Here is a 21,823-nt window from a genome sequence, read left to right as displayed (position 1 = left end):
TGCAATACCTGTACAAAAGCCTGCTAATTATGTTCTTATTGCAGGTTATTTGTAACATCACTACTGACCAGTAATACGAAATTACATCACTATGAACTTTAATCAGTTGTTACACTTCTGTTGTGACATCAGAACGCCTGTTACTGCAGCCACCTTAAAACAACATTACAGATATCACTGAAGAGCCTAATAAAGGCCATAATGAATACATAAATAAATAAAACTCCTTGGTGACTTTCAATAATATACTTATGATGCACAGTAAGGGGTACTTTACCCCATATATAATCCATTGTTTTTCTCAGTGACTGTCAAATTGTTTTTAGAAACAGAGACACCAGACATATTAGCCAGGGTTCCATGTCATTTCACCGTGGGTAGTTTTTTCGTGTTTTTTTTTTACCGCAGATTTTTTTACGAAAAAACTAATCAAATTTATTTTATTTTTATTTCTGGTGTGGTTCCCCCCACCAATCCCACGATCCCATTTAATTTTTTATATATTCCTGAACACCCATTATATATATATTTATATATTTTTCTAACCCCCCCCAGGCCCCCTCCAAAAAATTTTTTTAGGCAAAACATTTGTGGTACAAAACCCAGTGAAAAAACCTCCTGCGATGAAAGGGCGTTGTACCATTAGGCAGATATATGCTGCTGTCCAGCTCATTGAAATAATCAAAATGCCTGCTCCATCTCAGCATGTGTTCAGACATCATGCGGAAAACTCATTTTTTTGTTCCCTTACATTCTCTGTGTGTTGAATAAGGGCAAAGGAGTTTGATCTCCCACAGGGCTACTGGAGGGGAAAAGCAGGTTAGTGGAGCTCAAGTGGTGCGGCACGAATCCTTTCATCATAGGTGAAGCCTGCAATGCAATGGACTTTCCCTTCTGTGATAAATCAAGTTTAGCCACTAGATGACACTATTGTAATGTTTAAAAAGCACTTGACGAATAATGTCATTGCCACTTATCTACAACAAGAACAAATATATATCTTGAAGTATGCAATGCTTATCAGTGGCATTATATTAAACATCACCACTGCAAAGGCGTAGACGGATCCGTCAAGCCAGTGATAGCTTTAATTATTACACTGCCTGTGTCACTGTCCAACAATTCCAGAACTAACCAAGTAGTCATATCCTTACCGAAAATAATGTTTAATAATTACACTGAAGAAAGTATCCATGGCTCTTTTTTGCTTTTCACTATTAGGTGGCGCTTAAAGCATCACCTATTAGCCAACACTATTGTATTAGAGTACAGCTAGGGAGAAATGCCATATGAGGAGGGACACAAAGCTTGCAGGTGTTGTTTGATTATTTACCCACCCATTGACTGGCCATGACCATGATAATCCCTGTGGCCACCCCCGCTGACTCCCTGACCCTCCCAAAACACCCAAAATGACCAAAACACATCCTCCTGGGATCTCTTTGTACTAGCTTTATCTTGTTCTGAGAGCTAATCATTTAATTGGGGTTGTAAATGTCTTCTGCCTTCGGCCACACTGGAAGTTATCACAAAGGAAGTTACTCATGTACGTAGTCTGGTTTGCACTGTTCAGGCAGTGAGTGACCGCAAGTATCTTGGGGAGCCTCTGACTGGTGAACTGGAGTGATGTGACATGGCAATAAGCCCATGACTGAGCATGTTGCAACAAAACAGGAACTCATTTTCACGCACATGATTGCCTCCCTTACCAATGTATGAAATGGATCCTGGTTCGCAGCAAATTGCCATCTCCAAGTCCTGCCCTTGATCGTTACATGCAGTTTCCTGTGACCACTAAAATGACTTGAGTACTGTTCAATTTTTGGGCACACTTCAAAACAGTCCCCTCTGGCTGTATCAGAAGAGCTCTGTTGTCTTTTTGGGTACAGACACAACCAAGCAGACAGCCCATGGCATTTCCATTTGAGCCAGGCCTAGAAAAGATTTGGAGAGCCTGCACATTAAGCCAATGCAGACCGATGGGGGCGCAGAATCCCCCATATACCAGGAACCTGCAACTATGACTGCCCGGCCCCAATTGAGGCCTTCAGATAAATCAGCCAACTGTATTCTGCTACCAGCATCGACTCTCCAAGGTTTCACATGATAAACATGAGCTTCTTTGTTTCTCTGTAGGTGTTTACCCAAATTCAGGTTTTCCCTATATGAAAAGTTTAATATCCTTTATCTCTCGCTATATTGGTCCACTTCAATTCAACCAATACCAAACTTCAAGATATTCAAAATAATTCCACCAGACTCATTTATTTATCTATTTTGTTATTTATATAGTGCGCCTAACCCCAAGGCATCTGGGCGCTTTTCTTACATGTGAAGGTTATGTATGTACAAAATCAAGGACACATATCAAAACATTATTTACATTATTTACATAGTTGAATAGGGGCGTCCCCTATGTACTTCTGACAATGCATTATATACAGAGACACATGTGAACAGGTTTATTACTCAGGCCTGGTGTAAAGAGGTGGGTTTTCAATTGTTTGCGAAAGATCTAGACAGAGTCTTGAGCCCTGAGTTTGCTTGGCAGGGTGCTCCACTATTTACTGGCAATAGTAGGGAAGCTGCTGCCACTCGCTTTCTGGAGTTTGAATCTCAGTGCGGCAAGAAGGTGCATGTAGGCTGCTCTAGTTGGCGTTTTGAGATGGGGTTTTGATATTTTGTCTGACAGGTAAGAGGGAGCTGCCTGGTGGAGACATTTATCTGTAAAGGTGAGTGTTCTGAACATAATTGGTTCTTGCACCGGAAGCCAATGGACATTCTGTCTGGTTGTGGAAATGTGTGTGGTTCTAGGGATGTTGAGTGCTACTCTGAGGGCACTATTTTGCAGTACCTGGAGTTTTCTGATTTTGTGACTCTTAGTGCTGCCATAGAGGGTGTTGCAGTAGTCCAGGCGAGTCAAGGTGAGGGCTCTAGCCAGAGTAATGAAGCTGTCAGATGACAAGAATGGTCTCCAAGCATTGATGAGTTTGCAAGTGTAAGCTGTTGCTGATGAAGTGGCATTTACTTGTTTCGATAGTGTGAGTGATGATTCCAGATGGAAGCCAAGGGTTTTTACCTCTTTGGAAACTTTGATGGTGTTGCCATCGATGTTAAAGGATTTGAAGGCGTCTTTTAGTTTGGATAGCCAGAGTTGTGAACCTATAAGGAGCAACTCTGTCTTTTCATCATTCAGACACAGACCATGATGAGCCATCCATGCCTGGATAGTTAGATAGATGGCATTGAGGGTGGCAGTGGCATGGCCGCCGTTAATAGGTATGAAGATTGGCGTGTCGTCTGCAAAATTCATGTAGGTGACACCCAAAACGTCAAGACAGTCAAATAGGGGTTTAGTGAAAATATTATATAATATATTATATAATGTTGGAGAGATGCATGAGCCTTGAGGTACTCCACATGAGACAGCGGTGGGTGGAGCTTCAGCCTTAGGGGAGAAGACTCTCATTGTTCTGTCTGTTAACAAAGATTGTACCCATTGAGTGGCGTTAGGGGATACGTGTGCTGCTGAGGCCAGGTGTTCGCAAAGGATATGGTCAACGAGATCAAAAGCAGCCGAGAGGTCAAGGAGGAGAAGTAGGGATCATTTTCCTTTGTCTCTTAGTTCATCCGTTTGGATTTTTAAGTCCAAATGTGCTGTTTCATTCCCATCTTTCGTGCGGAATCCGGACTGACGTAACCGGAGGAGGTTATTGGTTTCCAAGTAGTTTTGAATTTGAAGGTCTGCTACCTTGTCTAGTATTTACAACAGGAATGGCACTGTTGTGATTGGTTTGTACTTAGTAGGTAGGTTTGGGTCAAGCCTAGTTTTTTTTATTAGAGGTAACACCCATGCATTTTTTCAGTCAGTCGGGATGCAATTTCTTTTAAAAGAGGCATTTATGAGACTCGTGATGAACGGGAGGCACAGTCTTGATGACTATTGCTAGGCATGGGTCACATTGGCACCTTGAGGGTTTAAGGCTTGAGATCATCTGAAGGAATTTCTGAGTTGGTGTGTTGGGTGTCCTGACCCACGTTTGGACTATTATGCTGCAACACTTGGTGCTGTGGGCTTAGGAAATCCAAGAGGGCGGAAAAGCCCACATTTGCGCCAGAATCCTGGAGAACTGTGCAGTTTTGCACACAGCAAAATGGTCCCCTGCCCTGCCACCCATCAGTGCTAAGGAATATGGTGCTGTTCAAAATCTGTTGTTATTAATGTCAAAAATGGATGCAATACTGGTGCTCACCACTACCAGAAAGCCGGCATTTTAAAACCACCAGACACTTGTGTAAAACTGAACAAATGAACCAAACCAGGCCAAAGAAAGACTTACTAGGAGGTGGATACAATGTAAAACTATATTCTGAAATGACTTGAAGGAAGTAATTGTCTAATGTATGTATTGAAAATAGCTGGGGATGTCAGCAGCTTAAGTGAATTTGGGTTTAAAGCCACTAAAATCAAAATGTTTAGAATAAATGAGTGACCTACCTTTGAGTGTCACATAGGTTGGAATTGTTTAAATGTCATAGTTTTGAACTTAGAATCAGTGTTCTAGCTGCATGTGTAAAAATTGCAAGTTTGGTTTGAATGTAGAAAACTGGGAACCAAAGTGACATTTAGCTGAAGCCTGGCTTAAAGAGATTGATTTCTGCCTGACAACTACCCCCGACAGGAGTTGAAACTTGATCAGCAGCTGTGTTCCAAGGCCTGGCTGCATTCTGCTACCCCTGCCAAAAGGAGATGACACCTCTCTGATTGAATCAGGGGAGGAGCACCTAGGACTGCAGGAAACTGAACAAAGCACTGTCTTGGGCTCAGGCAAATGTTCTATTGGGGGGTCGTATAATAGCTTCCTCTTGGGAGAAGTGGGAGGAGAAGTGCCTCTGTGAGCAAGCTGAGCTTGGGGGAAGTGGACAAACCAGAAATCCCACCATGTGCTTTGGAAAACCACACCCCTTTGGGGCCAGAGCATAATTTTAAAAAGATGGATAATTTATAGTGCAGACTTGTAAAAATTATATAAATAATATCATCATTCTTGTGATTTTTCTGTGCACATTTTAAGAGGTGTCAGGACTCTGTGGTATGTTCTAGGGAGTAGTAGCGGAAAATAAGGTTGTTACTCCAAATGTATGCATGATAAAAATCTGACACTTTATCATCTGAAACCCATATCCCTTGTGCACATTTGTGTAAAATCTGGAAAAGTTTAGAGGTCGTTATCTGGATGAAAAGAGCAGAATTCTGTCAAAAGTGGACACGACATCTTACAAAGACAGGGATCGGATGGTTTGGTGCTACAGAAAATATGTTAACTGGACGTATAATATTAGAAAAATGGTACATAGATAAATGGGTATTTGGATCATAAATAGATTTGTGTGCAATTTGACAAGTGGAGGATCCTCTGACCATAAACCTACCTCATCACTCTGACTCACTGTTCCCTTCTCAAATCACGTCAAAGAGAAATCCTTGACCTATCAAATCGTGAGTGGTTTGGGCAAAGAAAGTTAGCATCCACACCCATTTTCAAAAGACATAAAAAGAGCCACTGGAACCCATTTAGGGACATTCACTTTCCACTTTCTTGCGAGACGCTTTGCCGGGAGACTCCAGACTTCAAATCCATCAATCTCCGGAGACCAGAACTTAACTCCAGAACTTAAAGCAGAGAGGCCTGGACCACCAGCTAAATCCTTTTTCAGCAGGCCTTCAGAATCCAGCAATCCAACCAAACTATTCTACAGCCGGGCGAGCTGTTGAATTCTTTGTCAAGAACTTTTGCCAGAACCGGTAGCAGACCCAGAAAGAAGTGCCGATAGCAGAACCGCAGACCAGACCCAGATCAATGAGAGCTGACCCAGATCGCTGTGCACGGAACCAGTACCCAGTGGCGAGAGAACCGCAGCCAATCCTGACCCGATCCGTGACGAAGTCGCATTCCTGTCCAAAATATAGTGTGAGTACTCAGCCAGAACTGCGCAAAACCAATCTCTTAGTTTAAAATAATCTAATTCAAACTATTTTAACCTATTGAGAACTGCATCATAGAAATCGTGTCCCTCCTGCTGATTCAAAGCTGCAAAACTGTCATCTGTCATTCTGAGCTTTACTTTTATTTTGAGAATCTACCTTCACAAAATCGTCCGTATCTCTTGAACCGTTTGTGATAGAAGCGAGATTTTATTTTAAAGCTGAGATTCTAAGCTTTCCAACAAGCTCTAACCCAACTTACTCCTTATAGTTCCTTCGTAATTGCGCTCGACACACACGACTAAATTGCAGCGATTTGACATTTTGCTTCATTCCAGCTACGTGTAAAAACATTTGTCTTTTGCTTCCATAACGGAATTCCGTTTTCAACCTGGTAACCATCCCTGAATCGTTGATAGGGCTGGCCTGAACTGATTTAAAGTATCTCTCACTCACCCTGAACCTCTAGAGGGAATTAAATTCATTTTTAGCATATTTTTCCCTTCTTTGCATACCACCTTTAAAGTACTTTGCCTGTGTTTAAAATTATCCCTGTTTCTCTAAGTTTGCTAGGGGGGAATTGAATTTGTATTGTACTGTGATTGTATTCCTGAAGACTGTGTGTGTTACTTCCACCTCCTTACATTGCATAGGGGAGCGGGTGAGTTGCCAAAAAGGGAAAAGTGATTCTATTACCTTTTGCTGAAATCATATCAAGTTTATTCCTGTGTTGCTTCTTTTCCACCTTGCATTTCCTTGTACCATATAAAGCATTCTCAGCTACCTTATCCTCTATACTACTCCTAAGTAATTAAACTAGTGTGCAAGTATCACATCATCCATTGTTGATCGCTCACTGTCATATGTCTAAGTGTGATATCAAATATTAATTTATTATAAAAGTGTGATATATATTGTTTAATTATTCAATAAATATTTTAAATTGCAAAACAAACCTACTTCTTGGCTCATTGAGGTCAGGGGGATTCAAAAAGGGGGGCATTATACAAGGGTTCATCATCCAGATTATAACTTGCCATAAAAATATATAAATAAGGGCTTCCCTTGAGCAATCCCAGACAAGGGACTTAGTGGGAATGCTTGATTGGAGTCATTAACAGGTGACCTTTCTAAATTCAAATTGTGGCACTCCACTGTTGGCTGGAACGTTCGGGTGCTCGCGGTAGGTTGGACTAAGGTTTTTCGTTGCTGCAATTTTGACTGAAGAAGTCTGATTCTGTCTAAGAGAGCATTCTGGATGTTTGAGCACCAGTTTGCATCTTTGTTGCAGCTTTCTACTGGGGGAACCATAGATTCTAATTCTCTGAGGATGGAAAAGAGTTCATTTGTTTTTGAATTGGCCTTAGCAATTCTTTCATTCTATAATGTACTTTTTGTCAGGAGGACCTCTTGTTCGTACTTGTGGGTGGCTCTGGAGAATTCTAGTTTATTTGGTTCATTCGGATGTGTTTTCCAGTGAGATTCAGCTTTTCTCTTGCCCTTTCTTAATGCTTTTAAGGAGGGAGTGAACCACCTATTTAAGTGTGCTAGTTGTTTAGTTTTGCGTTTGGAGAGAGGAGCTAGTTTGTCTATTGCTGCAAGTACAGTTTCATAATACTGTTTTGTCATTAGAGTAGGCTCATTATTTTCAATGTTTTGGGATGCTAGTATTGGTTGCATGAGAGGAAGTAGACTATTGGCTGTAATATTATGTTTATTTCTTGATGTAGTATTGATGTTGAAAGTTATGAGATGGTGGTCAGACCATGGACAGGCTGAGTTCAAAGTGATGGCTGACTTGCAGTTAAGATCCGCAAGCCAGTCGAGGGAGCAGCCTTTCACGTGTGTGGGGTTCTGGATAAAGTGCGAGAAGCCTAGTACTGAAATAGTATTGGCCAGGGATAGTGCATTTTGGTCTGGAGGGAGATAATGGTTTGGGATTTTGGTTTGGTGTTGGAAGAGAGGAGTTGGGTTACATCCTTTTTGAAAGTAAATACAGGCCCTGGAGATTTGTAGCTCAGGTCGATATTCAAGGTGGTGGTAGGAGACAGAGTTGTTTTTACTGAGAGTAAATCTCCTGACGGGATAGGTGTATTTGGTGTTTCTTTCATATCAACAGTGTTTTTTGCTACAATGGCTACACCTCTGCCTTTAGCACAGGACCCGTCCATCCTACAGATTGTGTAGTCATTTGGCATGGCTAGGGCTAGGGAAGGGCCTGCTGCCGCGTGGAACCATGATTCTGTGATGGCTAGAAAGTCGAAGTTATGTGTAATGATGATATCTGAGTTGTCTAGGACATGGGACAGTAGGGACCTGGCATTAATGAGAGTACCCTGGATGTTGTGGTTAGGTTTGCTATTCTTGATGAGAAAAGTGGCTGAAAGTATTGGGCTATGGCTTAGAGCAGTTGGTCCGGTGGGTGTGTTTAGTCTAGTAGCAGCGTTGACATTGCTAGGTAGTAGATTGGATTTGTCTTTAATGTTGGTATTTTGGTATTTTGTTGTAGTTACTCAGGCACAGGTTGTTCTGAGTGATAGGAGCATGTTCCTCCTTAGGATGGCCGGGGCAGTGGTGATCAAAGTGTCTCTCTTGAGCTTTGTTCTAGATGCCAGCTTACTGTTTCTCAGGGTGAGTACGCAGGGGCGACTGTCGCTAAGGACGGTTGACGAGGCTGCAGATCTCCATTTGTCAAGATGGTTTATCATACTATTACTGCATTAAGGTGACTTGACATCGTAGTTGTGGGCTGCTTGGAGGAAGCGAGTCGGCTGGATGGAACTAAAGTCAGGAAGGTGGAGAGGCGTGGATAAGGATCATGCTAATCTGATCCTGGTCTGAGTCATTGCGTGATTTTCATGATTTAATGTTTAGCGAGGGAGACAGACATGTTAGCTAATGTAACTGACATACTTCTTTATGTGTGAGGGGCTGATTTAGCCTGAAGTCTGAGTTGCCTACGTCGGCCTTTAGTTAGTTTAGACTAGACATATGGGTAGTGTTTCTTGCCATTAGTATTTCACTTAGCAAAGGCAGTCAATAATGAATACGTTCCAGCGTCACTATACTTGTCGTGACGCGGGGTGTATTAGTGCAAACTGTGATTTAGTCATCTTTGATGTCCTGGGTGTTAGTCTTAGCAATGCACGGTGGTGGTGCGAGTTATGGTTGCTTAGCTTACCATAATTGGCAAATTTCAGTTCGGTTTTACTTGGAACCATAATGTCCCTTTAACAAAGTTTTTTTACTGAATTTCCTAGGTTTTTAGTACCGCAACTTAACCATAACGTCCCTTAAACCAAGTTGTATTACTGAATTTCATAGGGTTTTATTAGTGCAACTTAACCATAACGTCCCCTTAACAAAGTTTTTTCATTGAATTTCATAGGTTTTTATTAGTGCAACTTAACCATAACGTCCCTTTAACAACGTTTTTTTCAGGGAATTTCATAGGTTTTTACCAGTGCATGCTATTTTCCTACAACTTACTAATATCATACTTACCCAATATAGCAATGTCTGTGTCTAATTTACAAAGTGTCACATTACAACTCTGCCATTTCCCACCTTCTGGAATCATTTTTAACACTTCCATACACTTTTTGAACTATTTCAGCTATTTTGGCACCCGTAGACGTCTACGAACATCTGCTTCATAGCGGACCTTCCGGGCAGTGCAACATGACCATACGCTGGCGCGCGGCATGATGATGTGTCCGAGAACCCGTCCGCACTTCACAATAAGATCTCTGCTTCGCAGACAGTTCAGAACTGCATTTTCTATTGATCTACAAACTTTCAACTTCAAAATGTCCCTTGCACAGCTCCAACACCTATTCCTACTCCTACTCCATTAACAATCTAGTACACAGTACATACTTTTAGCAAGACTGCTATTTATCTTAAAATGGCATCAGCTAATGCCATCCCTCCTCCCCAAGAGCCACCACTAGTGCTGTAATCAAGGAGCGTGAGAAAAACTCCCCCCTACCTTAGAAATAACACAGGTGCAACATTTTTCCTTTTCCCTTTTCCCTTGTCCACCTACCCCTCCATATTAGTGTTTGGTTCCTCTTCCCTCATTTCCCTCCCCAACTTTCGTTCTCAGATCTCCTGCCAAAAAAAATACATCAAAAAACAACAAAAGACATATTCCTTTAGGAAGTACCTTTCACAGTTGAAAAATAGAACTAAAAAGACATCTATAGACTCTATCTACTTTATATTTCTCAGTAAAGTACATAGACTCAATAAGATTTTCCAACATTTCCATTTGGATTTTGTGTTATGCTAATGGGAATATTGTGGCGTTCATTCTCCGTTCCAGGGACTGGAACTGTGGATACCGGCCCAGCAGCCCAAGTTATCAGTCCAAGCGAAGCGAGGGTAGATAACGAGGTCACTGGACCATTATCCCCCCCATTCTAGCCCCTAAAATGGGGAATGAAGGCAATTAGCACCCTAGGTTCCCAAAGCGGGAACCCGGGGTGCTAAAAAAGAGGATTTTTCTTCCTACACCGGTGTAGGAAGGAAAATCCTTTTCCAAGATGGCCACCATGGAAAGGGAAGGCAAGGGTTCCATACAGGGCCCTTCCTCACTTTCCATGGCAGCCTGCAGAAGGCAAAAAGAGAACCCTATGACCATATTACCACAAGCACATTTTACTTCCCTTCAGATTTATCTTAATTTCGAATAACTTTACCACAAAGCCAGTCCCAGGTGGACATGGACACTTTAATCCTATGTTTTGTGCCTTGTGGTCACAGGCAGTAGCCAGATTGTCCGGATCATGACCTTATTCCATGACCTGGACAGTTTGGCCACTGCCTATGGCCACAGGCTACCGCTCAGTCACTAAAGGAATACCACTATTTTATGTAGCTCCATTATGACACTTGTCAAATAATAAAACACTGGCACATTTGCAAAGCCATGCTTGTAGGTCCTTGCCAATGCTCCTTACGCAAGTTTGCTGGAAATCCACCCATGTTTTATTTTTTCAAAAGTGTCAAATGTATGCACATACAACCATCATATAACCTAGCCCCCACTTGACAAAATCCATTCATACTTTACGGATTCATCTAAATCTAGATTTATTATCTTTTTGCAGACCTTTGTGTAGATTTGTGAAATGGCACCACATTTATAAGCCTTTACAATATTTTGGGACCCCCCTCTAATTTTGCTCCATCTTGACAGAATCCCACCAAACTTCACAAAACCATGTATATCTTGATCTATTATCAGTTTGCCAAATGAAGTGTAGATTCGTCAAATGGTACCTCATTTATAAGCCTTTACATTATTTTAGGACCCCCCTCTAATTGTGCCCCCTCTTCACAAAATCCTACCAAACTTCGGCAAAACATTCATATCTAAATGTATTATCAGTTTCCCAAATGAAGTGTAGATTCGTCAAATGGCACCTCATTTATAAGCCTTTACATTATTTTGGGACCCCCCTCTAATTTTGCCCCCTTATTACAGAATTAATCCCTCCATACTTTGCATACTCACGCTGAATCAGCTCAGAAATATACATGCAAAATTTCATGCAGTTCCATTAAGTGGCGCCAAAGTTATAAGCCATCCAAGAACTGAATTTCACCAACCCTGTAATGCTGAGGTGTTCGCAAACTTAGGTGTTCGCAAACATTTCAGGAATTTTCGCGAACATTTGTGGAAAAAAACATACGTTTTTTTGCTTCTTGCAGCCATATCCCATCCCATCCTCATCACCCCTCATCTCCCCAGAGATTATTTGATAAGTTTGACAAGTGCAATGGTGTTTTTTAATATGTTTTTACAGCGATGTCCGCGGACACCGGCCGCTGTCTGCGAATCCAAGATGGTGGGCGTTTCCAAAAATCTGATGCACTTCACGCTCTTCACCATCCAATCAGCGAACACGTTGCATGTCCGCGGACATGACACAATCCGATTAACCAATCAGTGTCCTGTCCGCGGAGCGAACAGGGAAGTGTGTCTGCGGAGCGGACATAGATATCACTAATTTTTTGTGACCTACTTTTTGGTCATTTTAAAAAAAACTACTGGACGGATTTTCCCCAAATTTACAAAAACACGCTTTCCGGACCATGCTGCTGCTCCTGCTACAAATTTGGTGAAAATCCATCCAGCGGTTTCGGCTGTAGGCATGAGCAAAGTTTTTTCCCCATTCACTCCGTAGGAAAAAAAGACATTTTGGGACCCCCCTATAACTTTGCCCCCCCTGGACCAAACCTCACCAAACTTTGCAAAAGAATTCAGAGTGGGCTATATACTTATTTTGCAGAGTGTGATGTGGATTTGTCTAGGGGAGGGGGGCACAAATGATTTTGACAGAGGGCCGAAAGTACCTTACATGATGGCTATAGTGGGCTGAAAAGTAAATGTGGGTGGGGCGTGGCATGGCAGGAGGATTTTTCAACCCCCAATTTTAATTAAACACATGGAAAAAGAATACGTTTTTGAGGTGTCATTATTTTTATTTGTATTTCAAACTTACATTTTGTACTACACATTTTCCATTGTTATCATTTATTTCTATTTAGTTATTGCATATTGTCTGTTTAATTAAATTATATTTATTTTATTGACCCTTGATTGGATATTCCATTATTTTGGACTGCTATACTTTGCTGTTTGGATTGCCCAAGAGGAGTATGGCCTTCGCTGAGTCAGGTTTCCACAAAAAGCAAAGGGTGTACATCTCCTAACTGTGCCTGTTTTAGCTTTATTTTTGGGTTCACTCTTGGAGTGCAAGACTGTGCCCCATGCCCCCCAACCCCCAACCAAACAATATGCCCCAATGCCCCCACCCCTCAACCAAACACTATGCCCCATGTCACCCACCCCTCAACCAAATGCTATGCCCCATGACACCCACCCCTCAACCAAACACTATGCCCCATGGCCCCCACCCCTCAACCAAACACTATGCCCTATGGCCCCCACCCCTCAAGCAAACACTATACTCCATGGCCCCCAGCCCCTAACCAAACACTATGCGCCATGGCCCCCACCCCTCAAGCAAACACTATGCCCCATGGCCCCCACCTCTCAAACAAACACTATGCCCCATGACACCCACCCCTCAAGCAAAGACTATGCCCCATGGCCCCCACCCTTCAACCAAACACTATGCCCCATGGCACCCACCCTTCAACCAAACACCATGGACCCCACCCCCCAACCAAACACTATGCCTCATGCCACCAACCATGCACCATGCATACATACTCATACAGACCCCAAAACCCCCGTCCCCTGCATACAAACTGACAAGCATACACCATGCACCCATACAGGCCCGAACCCCCACCCCCAACTCAGCACACAAACTCACAAGCATACACCAATACACTATGCACCCATACAGACCCGAACCCACAGACCCAAACCCCCCACCCCAACTCAGCACACAAACTCACAAGCATACACCATGCACCCATACAGACCCGAGTCCCCCACCCCCAACTCAGCACACAAACTCACAAGCATACACCATGCACCCATACAGACCCGAACCCCCCACCCCCAACTCAGCACACAATCTCACAAGCATACACCATGCACCCATATAGACCTGAACTCCCCACCCCAAACTCAGCAGACAAACTCACAAGCATACACCATGCACCCATACAGATCCGAACCCCCCACCCCAAACTCAGCACACAAATTCACAAGCATACACCATGCACCCATACAGACCCCCAGCCCCAATTTACCATACAAACTAACAAGCATACACCATGCATCCATACAGACCTGAACCCCCAGCCCCCAACTCACCAAACAAACTCACAAGCATGCACCCATACATACCTGGATCCCCCACCCCCGCATCTCAACTTACACTGAATGTGCACACAACAACAAACATTCAGGCAGACCCGAACCCCCCCCCCCGCCTCCTCTGCATCTCAACATACACTGCACTTGCACACAAACACATTCAGGCAGACCCGACACCCCCCTCCCCCTCAGCACCCTCCACCCCTGCATCTCACCATACACTGCACTTGCACACAAACACATTCAGGCAGACCCGACACACCCCGAACCCGCATCTCAACATGCACTTTCACACAACAACAAACATTCAGGCAGACCCGACACCCCTGTCCCCCCAACCCCCCTCCCCCCAGCATCTCAACATACACTGCACTTGCACACAAACACATTCAGGCAGACCCGACACACACCCCACCCCCGCATCTCAACATACACTGAACTTGCACACAAACACATTCAGGCAGACCCGACACACACCCCACCCCTGCATCTCAACACACACTGCACTTGCACCCAAACACATTCAGGCAGACCCGACACACACACCCCCTCCGCATCTCAACACACACTGCACTTGCACACAAACACATTCAGGCAGACCCGATACACCCCCCACACCCGCATCTCAGCACACACTTCACTGTACTACCGTACTACTGTACTACCGGTACTACGGCTGGCGTGGCAAGGCTGAAATGCCTTCCGGCATTAAGCCTTACTGGCCACGCCAGCTATAGTGCTGCCCTCCATTGGTGCAGCACACACGCACTACGTGGCTCGTAGGAGCTACGTGGTTCATGTGCCCTGAGCCAATGAGGGCCAGTGTTTTGTCCGGCCTGGAAGACAACAAAGACTTTTCCTAATGGAGGGCGGCCGATGCTGCTTGCGGGCCGCTCTCCATTAGGAAAGTGCTTGTTCCTCGCGGGCCGGACAAAACGGAATGGCGGGCCGCAACTGGCCCGCGCGACGTAAGTTGTGCACCCATGGTCTAGGGGGAGAGAAGTTATAAGCCGCCCAAAAAGTGCTCTTTCTATGTGTTTAGCAACTTAACCATAACTACACAGCCACTACTGTGGGCCGTGTAATCACTGTTCTCGCCATCCCTACTCCATACATTACTTTTTCTTCCTAATAGCTCTCATCTCCCGCCAGCTTGATTTGCACAGTATTACATTACTTTATGCCTTGTAGGAGTGTGTCCACTTGTTACAAGGGAATAAATACATGTTTGAATATTTTGTAGAACGCAAGCTGAAGCCCATGTCTCTCTGATGTAATTTCTGTGTTTATGAAGCATACTTAGCATAACTCACTGTGGCACAAAAAAAATCTTCTAAACACGATGCCTCACCACCGAATGTACTTAAAAATCCCAAGAGAAAAGATCTTTTATAATGTATAATGTATAGCAGAAATTATTCATTCCTCATTAAAATCTTCTGGCCCAAGAACACATCTAAATTCACCAATCCTGGTTCAGAACGTCCAGAGGTGCTGAGGCTGTTTTGTGAACAAACACACTTCCACAAACACTCATCTGCTCCCCTTTTGTCTGGCTGGACATCATCAAACTGTTTGCTTGTAAAGTGCTATCAAAGGGTAATATAAAAAGCATTGACCAAACACAAAAGACAAGTTGATACCTAAATTAGATTCACAAACACATCTACATGCAAACTTTTGTGATTTTCGGACCACTTCTTCAGGCAGATATGAAATAAGACTTTTGAAAAGAATTGACAATATAACCAGTCCTGTCTGAAATGTCTTGTCTGTATGTGCTGCTGATTTGCAGTTTTTCACAGTGAGACCTAAAGTTCAGAGGTTAACCCTGCCACTTGCAGTCCGAATGGCACACTAGGAACAATGCGGGGCAGGCAAGAGAAGAGGCACAGTTAGCCTGCTCTCAGGAAGGGGTTGGGTAGTGTCAGTCATGGTTGGTGCCATCCTGTTTAAGTCTGGTAGGTCAGATACACAGCCAGCTGTATCCCCATCTTGAATGATTCTGCTGTCGTCTGTTTTGCCCAACTATGTTTCAGCCAAACCAGGCCATTGGTCTCATTTGCAATTATTGCCCCTAAAATGCTGGTCAGACTGGGAGAGAGTCAGACATTTGACAGGCTGGAGGCTTTGTAAGAATGCTGGTGGCACGGCCATCCACAAATTGGGCTTGTGCTTCAAGAAGGCCTATTAAGAGTCAGTTATACTTTATGGCTTTGATTTGTGAAGGTTGGTATGGAAAATCTGTAGCCAATCATATAACGATTGTGTTCCTCTAGACCCAACCAGTAAAGGGCACAGTCTGACATGGGATAGAGGCCATCACAGGACTTTGGGAACCTTGGCTAGCTGGGTATTTTTATAGGGCTTATTGTGCTGGCTTGTTGTGATTCCCACGAATAACTATTGTCTCAGAGAGGCCCATGGGCCTGGTACTGAGTCAGTCATATGTCACTGAAGGGCCTTGCAGAAATTGGTAGGCAAGGCCATGTTCAGATGCTATGGGCCTGCGTCTCTATTGGTGGACAGTGAAGTTGTTATTTGAGATATTGACTTGTAGAAGATAAATGCAATTATATTCAATTGATTGCCTGAAGAATGTTGACGAGAAAATGTACCTGAAAGTGGATTTACTGAAAGTGAGACGAGTATGTTGATACAGACTAGGCCTTTATATTCAGCACCCAGACCTATTGTAGCTTGGAAACATTATTTTGAGTTATATGCAGCATGGAAAAATGATACATGGTATTTACTTGCATGCTTGCATTCTGCTACCTTAGCATGTTTATTCATAATCCTGCTTACACTAGTGTATTCATGTAATGCTAACAGAAGCAGCTTCAGGCGAATAATGATAAGAGGGTCTGAGCCTCAATTGTAATATGGGCACACATCTGTATTCATATTTCTTGAAGGTGGCAGGAGTGGCCTAGGGAGACCAAGCTTGCTCATGGTACACTATTGTGCTAATTGATTTGGAAGGAGTGAAATCCTCCTTAGCTAAGTCATAGACTTTTCTGTTTGTTGCATTGACGTTACAGTGTTGAAACCCTATAAAATGAGCTGATAAAGGGGCGGCGGTGACACAATGTTGGGATTGCCTGAGGACTGCATTTTGTCCATTCCTGCAGAGCTTCAAGTGAGGATTTCACTGAATTTACTTTACCCGAGATTAGAGTCCTCCTTTTGAGTTCCGTAACATACTTATGAAGCCGCTGTGTCTTTTCATGCCACTTGACAGTGTATTGAAAATCTGCATGCATTTATAAATATAGGCCCACCTTGCTTATTCTGCCTTGAATGTGCTGTTGACCATGATCTTAATCTCATCAAGAGTATGATTTGTTTCAGAAAAATGTCAACCTACAGCTTTGTCCCTAATACACCTACAGAATCTTTGCCAGTGGAGATTCGTGCACTTTAGTAGTTATTCACCAGGGCCCCCTATATTGTAGGATTCCCTGGGGTATTTCATACAATGATCACGCACACACCTTTGTTGGAGGCACATGTGAAATGCCCTGTCATTTTGTAATCCTGTCCCGTGAGGGATATGTATCTTGATTGCATCCAAACTATAAACAAGTGGACAGGTTGCACACCTTTTGTTTTTGCATGGCATGGTTTTCCATCTTCTGTGTTATGTGGGTGTAGTTTGCTTCTTATGATCATTTATTTGAGATTGGCTGTTTATTAGAACGGAAAAAGGGACAATTAATGAAAAACCTCTTGCAGTTGTTCCTCTTGTGAAAGAGTGGAATACACTTCCTGAGCAATCATTCAGAGGGCTTCGAACTCTGTGATTGTGTGTGACAGCCAGTGGCACCTGAATGTGCTCTGTATTCCAGGAGGTTGTTGTAGGGCATGCCTTACTGTCCTGTGCATCTGCTTTCCACAATTCAAGTTTGCAGTTGTACCCATGGTTTATGGAATTTGATCTAAAAGCTGGTATGTTTCTATTCCATACCAATGTGTCTGCGAATATTCGTTTGGATCTTAGTGCTTGACTGAAAAGTGTGGCATACTTTATGTGCACTGGGTGGATGACCACTCCTCAAATATCTGGCTGTTGGTGTCCGAAATATTGTGCTCTTCGGGAAGTTAATATACATTTTGTTTGATGTTGTAAAAAGTCATATTTCAGGAGCCCAGGAGAGTTTGAGGTTGTTGGGTGGAATTCTTTAAACCTTCTGTGGAAGCTCACATGGCCCAGTTCTGCAGCCATCTAAATCAGGAGGGTACCATCAAAGAAGCAAAGATATCTTAATGAATTGAAGTTATTGGTGGCAAGAAAAATCACTCTCTACTTGTGCGAGCAAAGATTTGAATACTGCAGCGCCATCGGAGTACCCATGGCCATCCACAATGTTTGGAGATAAATGCCAGTATCAAATGTTAAATGTTTGTGGGTGAAATGGATTCTATGTACTTCTATTTATAAGTGAAGCTCATGTTTTTTCAAACGTTTTGGGAAGCTCCTGAATGGCAGGTTTGTCAGCCAAGTACCTGAGTGTGCTGAGGTCACCAGCTTTGTAGGTAATTCAGGCCCTTTGGGGTATGTAATAAGTGATGAACGCATGGGGGTTGATGGACTACTGCAGGCTGCATCCATTTTAATTAGGCCAAATTCATGAAATTGTGATAATCCTGGATGGGAATCTCATGAATGACATTGGCTGGATCTGGTATTGCTCTATAGTGAATTGTGACTTGAAAATTAGGATGGCCTCGACCAATCCTCGAAGTGAGTAGTACCATTTTGCATTTCAACATTGGTTCAGGTAATTTAACAACATGTAGGCAAATAGCAAAAAGATCACTCTTTAACTATATGCCCAGCACTGTTGCTTCCTTTAGACAACTCAGTTGCCGATGCCTGGCGCTAGAACCTCTTGAGAAATGTATAAATATTACCATGATGCATATGTGTATGTCTGTAGGTAGGGGATATATAAAACATAAACCTAGCAAGGAATCCACAGACTGCTTTACATAGAAGAGGTGGGGCACGGGTGTAGCAGAGGTAGCTGGGATGGGTTGGACAATCAAGGAAGGGGCGTATATCCTCAAGTCCCAACTATCCTGGGATCAACACACATACAAAGAGAGTACACCATCAGCCGAAGATTCTCCTGCATCATATGCGTATCACTTTTAAAATGCATAACCCTTTCTAGAAATTCAAGCAGTTTGCTCTGGGTTGGGTGTTATGCTTTAGGCCACTAGTCTCGCCGATTTCTGATTGAGACTAACACGTGTTTAATTTGTTACGAATCATCATAATATTAGGCTCTTGCCTGAGTTCTAGAAGAAGCATACCACACAGTTTAGTTATTCAAGGAGCATGAGCTCCACACTCCACAGAAGCCATCTGCTACCTATGCATGCAGAATATACCTTTGTTACCTACCTTCATTGATCTACCTGGAGCATACCATTGGAGCATAGTTTTCAGCTTGTTCTGTAACACTCCATCTCCCCAGTAATCTCAAATTGGAAACAACCGGATCCACAGCATCAGCTATGTTCCTGCAGCTCGATTAGACCATGGCACTGGCATTGCCAAAATGAGCTATGCATGAACAGTATTATAATGGTGTCCTTGATTGCGACAATGAATAATATGTAGGATTCCCAGATAAACAAATGGAAACATATAAGCATGAAGTGACGCGACTTTGAAGATTGTGCAAGCTCTTCAAAAACCTGGCTACACAAAACCTGAAACGAAGTTATATTGCGTTCCAGTGGAAAACAGAATCTGTTTCAACATTCTAATGTCCTTAAAACCCTGACTCCCCGCTACATCTACTCAGAAAAGTCAGGCCAGTGTGCTGCAGTTGGACAAATGAAATAACAAAAAGAAACCACCAGCCAAGATTTAAGCCATTACACATCTCCCACCCAAGTCTTAGTAGACATATAAAGAGAAGGTTTAATATGTTTATTTAATTTAAGTTTTTACACAGCACTGGCCCTGAATACAGGGTGTCCGAACACTTTACAAAAGTTCGAAAGGAGGATGTGAAAAGGCATTACAATGTGGTTAAGATGGGCTAGGAAGGTCCAGATGAAAGGATGGCAGAGAAGGAGATCCGGCTGGATAGGGTTTGGGGAAAGAGGTTCGTTAATATCTCATCTGGTTTTCAGAAGAAAACTAAATTACACTCTTTGAGCAAATACATTTCCAACCTACGTAGGACTTGTAATGGGATCCCATGACCAACATACATGCACAGAACTAAGGAAGGAATACTTCTGTTTTTTAAATATGATTTGATATGTTCTGTTATGTTATTTGGTCTTCCATAGCAGTACTTTGGGTCTTACAATGGAGGGTTGAGGGGCTGGGGTGGTTAGTGGCATAGCAAGTGAAGAGCATGGTATCTAAGAACCCCAGCTTCTTGTGACGGTAGGAGTAAGTAGAAAAGTGGTGGGGCTTCGGGCGATTGAGTATTGTTACAGTGGGAAGTGAAGATGAAGGAGAGGTTCGTGTTGCTGGATGTGAGTGGGTCCTTGCTATACCTCACATGAAGAGCAGTGTGAAGTGGATGGTGGCTGCTAGAGACGGAAGACAATGAAGGGGGAGAGTGTAGAGGAACAGGGTTAGGGCACCAGAGTGACAGCTTGAGGTTATTGTTGCAACAACAGTCACCATGGATACAAAGGACCAGAGCAAGTGACAATTTGCTGACACCGGTTAGGCCCACCTGCGTGGTCTCAAGTGCTGAATGTGCACAGCTGTTGTGATGGTTGCCTCGGTCTGGTGTTCATCACTCGGGTATGGGGTTTTATTATTATTATTATTATTATTGTATTTATTGAGCGCGGTCCTAGCCTCCGAGAAGCAATGCAACACTTTACAGAGGTAGACAACAGTTTAGATAACACAGCACTTTTCAGGGGTAAGAACAGAACAGATATACAGTGGGGGTAGGATACAGAGGGGGGACAGAGGTGGTGTACAGCTACTGGGTGCTGGGGAGGAGAGGGGCGGGTGGCGTCTAGCATATCGAGTGGCGCAGGGTGGCGATGTGATGGCCTGGGTGTTTAGGAGGCACCTTGTGCTTCCTTTCGTCAGATCCTTTTTTTTGTTTTTTGTCTATAAATGCATATTATGGTTTACATATCTGTTAGCCACAAGCACTCTAATAATAAATGAACATATACTTAAGGCGAATGTGAGTGTTTATGCTCTTTTTGCGATAAGAGGACCTGACCCTTTCTTCTAGCAGACTTGCCTGTATTTTTGCTATCCTTTTGGCAGATTAAACACTAGAAATGCTTTTTTTTCTGCAGTTGACAGCTGCAGCTATGTTCGATACTGATTTGTATTAATAGACACACATGTGTAATTCTCTCGTTTTATTTCAGGTCGTGTTTCTTGTGTATTCGTTTGCAGCCAATTGGGTGCAGTATGTGTGTTATCTCTGAAGTGGCACTGTGCAACTGGGGGATTTCTGCTAGATTAATCAGGCCATGGCAATAGGGAGCAAGCTACACGATTTGAACAACATGGGCTTCATAAGTCTGAGTAATACAAACAACAATCATTCAGAACTAAACTGCAGTGCATTAAATCCCATTGCGTTATAGCAGGGCTGCACGGTGCATGTGGTCTACACGATATATATTATTTTTACGAATCGAAAAATCGAAATTGTCAAAAGAACACAGAAAAAAGACTCTGGAAACTCCTCCCCATCAACTCCAGACATGCTCTCACTTCTACATTCAGTCATGAGCTCAAAACCCTGCCCTTTAAGGAATGGCAACTCTGTAACACCTTGGTCCACACAACTTCCACTCCTCAGCTAGCCCAGGAGTGGGTGATCTACTCTCCCTTGCTGTCCCTCATGGTTGCTTGTGGATCCCTTGCTCCCAAATTGCCTGCCCACCTCTAGCCCAGTTGTTAACTCCCCACCTCCTTGTACTGATCCCTTGTGGTCTGCTTCCCTCACCATGTCCTTTCCCCTTTGACTGTTAAAGCACTCCATTGCTTTGTAAAACTAGACCCACACTCAATAAAT

At 43.2% G+C, this 21,823-nt stretch overlaps 1 protein-coding gene across 6 annotated transcripts in view; it reads right to left on the bottom strand.

Annotated features, from left to right (window-relative positions):
- The window catches only part of SHANK2 (SH3 and multiple ankyrin repeat domains 2), a 4,166,579-nt gene that overhangs the window by 2,720,569 nt on the left and 1,424,187 nt on the right, over positions 1–21,823 (bottom strand). The gene's annotated exons all lie outside the window — the stretch shown is intronic.

Source organism: Ambystoma mexicanum, chromosome 11 (genome assembly GCF_040938575.1).
Source record: "Ambystoma mexicanum isolate Mex_15411 chromosome 11, UKY_AmexF1_1, whole genome shotgun sequence".
Classification (NCBI taxonomy): domain Eukaryota; kingdom Metazoa; phylum Chordata; class Amphibia; order Caudata; family Ambystomatidae; genus Ambystoma; species Ambystoma mexicanum.
Note: the sequence above shows the minus strand (reverse complement) of the source record. Positions and strands in the feature narration are given on the sequence as shown.